Genomic DNA, 5000 nt, shown 5'->3' with positions numbered 1-5000 from the left:
GTGAAAAATGATGTGTATGAGTCTTTTTTCAAGTGCAACTCTGGAAAATTTACCTTACTGTGTCTTATTTTACCCCACGTAAATTTGTCTTTTATACGCTCAAAGAGAACGGTGATAATTTTCTGAAATAGAGTTCTGAATGTGACAGTGTTTTCAATGCATTTACAGGTCATTTGCTTCGCTTATATAGTTTTAATAAGATAATGTACATTTGTAATTTTTTTTTCTCAAAGTTAAAAATGCTGTAAATATTACTCATTGTGTCCCGCCCCTATTGTAGATATGCATTATGATGAGTTGCTATAAGTGGAGGCGCAATGTCCCAGTGGTTAGGGCAGCGGTCATAGGATCGCGGTTTCGATTCCCAGACCGGGCGTTGTGAGTGTTTATTGAACAAAAACACCTAAAGCTCCACGAGGCTCCGGCAGGGGATGGTGGCGAACCCTGCTGTACTCTTTCACCACAACTTTCTCTCACTCTTTCTTCCTGTTTCTGTTGTGCCTGTAATTCGAAGGGCCCGCCTTGTCACACTCTGTGTCACGCTGAATATCCCCGAGAACTACGTTAAGGGTACACGTGTCTGTGGAGTGCTCAGCCACTTGCACGTTAATTTCACGAACAGGCTGTTCCGTTGATCGGATCAACTAGAACCCTCGACGTCGTAAGCGACGGAGTGCCAACAACAACGAGTTGTTATAAAAGTGTATGCGACGATGCAGTTCAAAAGTTCTTAATCATAGACAAAAGGATATATAGTACTGCGCAAAAATTTCTCCCACTTGCAATTCAGACTTATAGAGGTCTCTGTAAACAGAATGGCAGCAACTGGTTGAGTTCTCACAAACATCTCTATCTATGGGGAAAGATGGGCTCACAGTTACTTAAATATATCAAATGATCCTTCATGCGATATGTTGAATTCTGTATAGTTCAACATAAAAGCAAGCATTATATATATATATATATATATATATATATATATATATACACGCACGCACGCACACACGCACACACACACACGCACACACACACACACACACACACACACACACACACACACACACATATATATATATATATATATATATATATATATATACCACACAGACTCCCGTGTGTGAAAGTGGGGTGTAAATGAATGAAAGTGAGGTCATATAACAATGATAACAGGTATCGGTGAGACAATGTCTTGCTACCAGACACACGAAACATTAACATATGTAGCTACTGGCTAGTGCAGTTCAGTTCTTCACTGGATCATATTGCCGGGATGTTTGATGATCGTCGACTGAGACAGACAACTAATATTTGTGTCTATGTGTATGTGCATGTGTGCGTTTGGGTACGTACGAGTGTGCATGTATGTGTGCGTGTCTGTGTGTGTGTTTGAAAGTAGTTATTTTTGAAAGAGGAATCGTGTTACTGTTGATAATGACAGATGGTTGTAATTGAAGAGTGTTAAGGTGGTGGTCGTTGCGGTGGTGCGTGTGGTGTTGGTGGTACTGGTGCTGGGACTGGAGGCGTCTGTGGTGGTTAATTTAATTTATATTGCTGGTAGTAGTAGTAGTAGTAGTAGTAGTAGTGGTGGTGGTGGTAGGAGGAGGAGGAGGTAGGGGTCGGTGGCTATGGGGGAGATGAGAAGGAGGAGGGGAAGAGAAAAGAAGGTGAGGGAAGAGAAGGGGAAGGGGAAGGAGGAGGGGAAGGGAAGAGAAGAGGAGGGAAAGAAGGAGGGGAAGAAGGAGGGGAAATGAGGAGGAGGGGAAATGAGGAGGAGGGGAAATGAGGAGGAGGGGAATGAGGAGGAGGGGAATGAGGAGGAGGGGAATGAGGAGGAGGGGAATGAGGAGGAGGGGGTGGACGAGGAGTAGTAGGAGGAAGAGCAGGATGAAGAGTAGTAGTAGTAGTAGTAGTAGTAGCTATGGTTGCTTTAGAATGTAGTTAAGAGAAGAATAATCAATGTCACCAATGTGGGGGCTAAGGTCCGAACCCATACTTGCGTTTGTGACGCCGAATATTCCTTGTTCTTATTAAAGATATGTATCTTTGAGTTCTGAGGACTCAGACTGCCTCAGCAACTCATGTGACAACTGCTCAAACAAGTAAAGCAATTCAAACTGAAAAAAAATGTCAATATCTACGACAGTGATGGGCAAACTGCGACCCGCGGGATTTTCTGATTGGCACGTTTAATTTCATTGAGAAAATAACATACGCATAATTTAATTTGCTTTTTTTTTTTTATTTAGTAGTGCGGCCCACTATATGATGAGCTATGTGTCATGCAGCCCACTATATGATGAGCTATGTGTCATGCGGCCCACTATATGATGAGCTGTGTCTCATGCGGCCCGCTTCTCGAAAAAGATTATCGATGCCTAATCTACAGCGTTGTTGTGTCTGTTGTTGTTGTTGCTGCTGCTGCTGCTATAGGTTGTTGTTGTTGTTGTTGGCACTCCGTCGCTTACGACGTCGAGGGTTCCAGTTGATCCGATCAACGGAACAGCCTGCTCGTGAAATTAACGTGCAAGTGGCTGAGCACTCCACACACACGTGTACCCTTAATGTAGTTCTCAGAGATATTCAGCGTGACACAGTGTGACAAGGCTGACCCTTTGAATTACAGGCACAACAGAAACAGGAAGTAAGAGTGAGAGAAAGTTGTGGTGGAAGAGTACAGCAGGGTTCGTCACCATCTCCTGCCGGAACCTCGTGGAGCTTTTAGGTGTTTTCGCTCAATAAACACTCACAACACCCAGTTTGAGAATCGAAACCGCGATCCTTTGACCGCGAGTCCGCTGCCCTAACCACTGGGCCATTGCACCTCCACTACTGCTGCTATAGGTATTCAGTCCTTAACCAGATGTGATGTAGCAGACCAATAATCAAAAGCGTTTCAGCTGTGACCATCACATTTTTTTCAAACATTAATGTGGCCCATCGCCCCCTCCACTTTCAACTTTTGCTGCTTTAACCCACCGGTCCCTTTTTTCTTTTCTTTCTTTTTCTTATCTCTTTTTTTTCTGTTTGTTTCTATTTAATGTTATAATTGTTTTGATTACAATAGACATCAAAAATTCTATATATTTATTCATTCATTATAAATTCATATATTTCTTTCTCCTGTGTATTCATCAAGCCCAATTATTAAATTATAGAAAGGGAAAATTACAGGAAATAGTATTATAAAAAGAAAACTTTATATAAAGTATCCTGTCATTTTATTTTTGAAAGAATCGGACGTGATTTGAAGCATCTTTGGTTAGTGTTTCTCGCAAGTCGAGCAGCCAAGTAGCAGTTCTTTATTTGAATCGTATCAATAGTGGTGAAAGCTGTTGAATAAGGATCAACCGAAGAGAAACGAATCTACATCCCGTTTTCGATTTCTGAGAGGTTCTATTTAATTCAGCTCTACCACTAATGCACTCTTTGCCTGTTTTGTGTATCACATCTTATATATATCTCCCTGGCGTCTATGCATCATATATGATGCACATTTTAAAGTTTCGAAAATATAGCAACGCCTGCTAAACCAAATTAACCTCCCATAACTAAAAGTCTAAAACAAGCATGGACGTTTAGGACAAACTTGTGAAAATGGAAAAGCAAAGAGTTGACAAAGGCGTGAGTGTCTCACATTTCCTTTTGCCTCCCACCTCTCTCTCTCTCTCTCTCTCTCTCTCTCTCTCTCTCTCTCTCTCTCTCTCTCTCTCTCTCATAAATAAGAATGAACCTGATTAAATCAAAAGCAGCCACTGTAGTGTTGATGTGAACCAATCAATATTTTTTTTTTTACTATTTAATTAAAATTACACGCATCGTGTGAAGAAAAATCGTTATTCTAATTACTAATTCTGATGAGGAGAGGCAGGGGAGACGATCCTGAAGCGTTAATTAGTTTATTAAAATTAATGAAATGTAGAATGCAGCGAGGAGTAAGCAGTAGAGCGACAACTCCGGGCGTATTTCATAAGTAGATCTCATCAGTGAGCCACAGCCTATTGCCACTTCTCAGACTGAACAGAGAGGATATTGGACTACAGTGAATGATCACTGGGAGACGTGATAGCTTAAAAGATTTACTGGGAAAGTACCAAGAGACACCTGCAATATTAAAAACAAATAGTAAAATAGCAGGTAGCATACTTGAGCCAATGTGCCAAGAAATCTTAATTCAGTGATATTATAGCCATAGTGATAAGAAAAATCATCAGTTCAACGATTGAGTTTAATTTAATAAATATAGATTACAATAAATACAATCAATAACAGTTTAGTTACAGAAGAAATAGTAAATAACTTTTCATGGCTGATTTCTTCATTCACTGTATGTTAAAAACAATTACACAATGAATGGGAATAGAAAGTTCAAATTGGGCATTTTGGCAACTTATTTGCTAAGTTCGTAGTACAATAACATTTAAGAAGTCATACAATCTCGAGTTTTATAGAAAACGAATTCACTTTTACCACAAACACAATGACTTAGCAACACGGTTTCTTTCAGACAAATATTGGTAGTTTAATAGCTTGCGATACAAAGTACATTAAAAAATTATGTCTAATGTCTCATACTTCTATTATGAATCACGGAAGACGAAGGGCAAACTCGATCCCGGTTAAATTCGAACACAACATGTAATGTGTGTAGTACTACATCAAGGGTTCCTAACCGTTTTCGGCTGCATGCACGACGTCGGTGACGATGGGCAACCCGATAGAAGCGAGAGGCCAGTTGGTGAGGAGTTTCTGAAGGTAGAGATGTTGCATCTAAGCCTCGAAGTCAAAGAGGGAGTCGAAACCTCACCTGCCTTCGGGAACCCATGAACGAGCATCGCAAAATGGAATAATTTGTTCCAGGCTTGCGGACTGTTGATAGCAAGTGCCTGGTCTATGGACGGCGCTAGGGCTTTGGAAACAAAATCATGAGCAGCCTTGGGGATCTTGATGATGGTTCTCTGCGACTGCCTAAGAGGGGAGATCGACACTAAGGCTTCGCAGCC

This window comes from Octopus bimaculoides, chromosome 1 (genome assembly GCF_046866305.1).
Source record: "Octopus bimaculoides isolate indiv1 chromosome 1, ASM4686630v1, whole genome shotgun sequence".
NCBI lineage: Eukaryota > Metazoa > Mollusca > Cephalopoda > Octopoda > Octopodidae > Octopus > Octopus bimaculoides.
The sequence above is the reverse complement of the archived record's forward strand: the minus strand, read 5'-3'. Positions refer to the sequence as shown.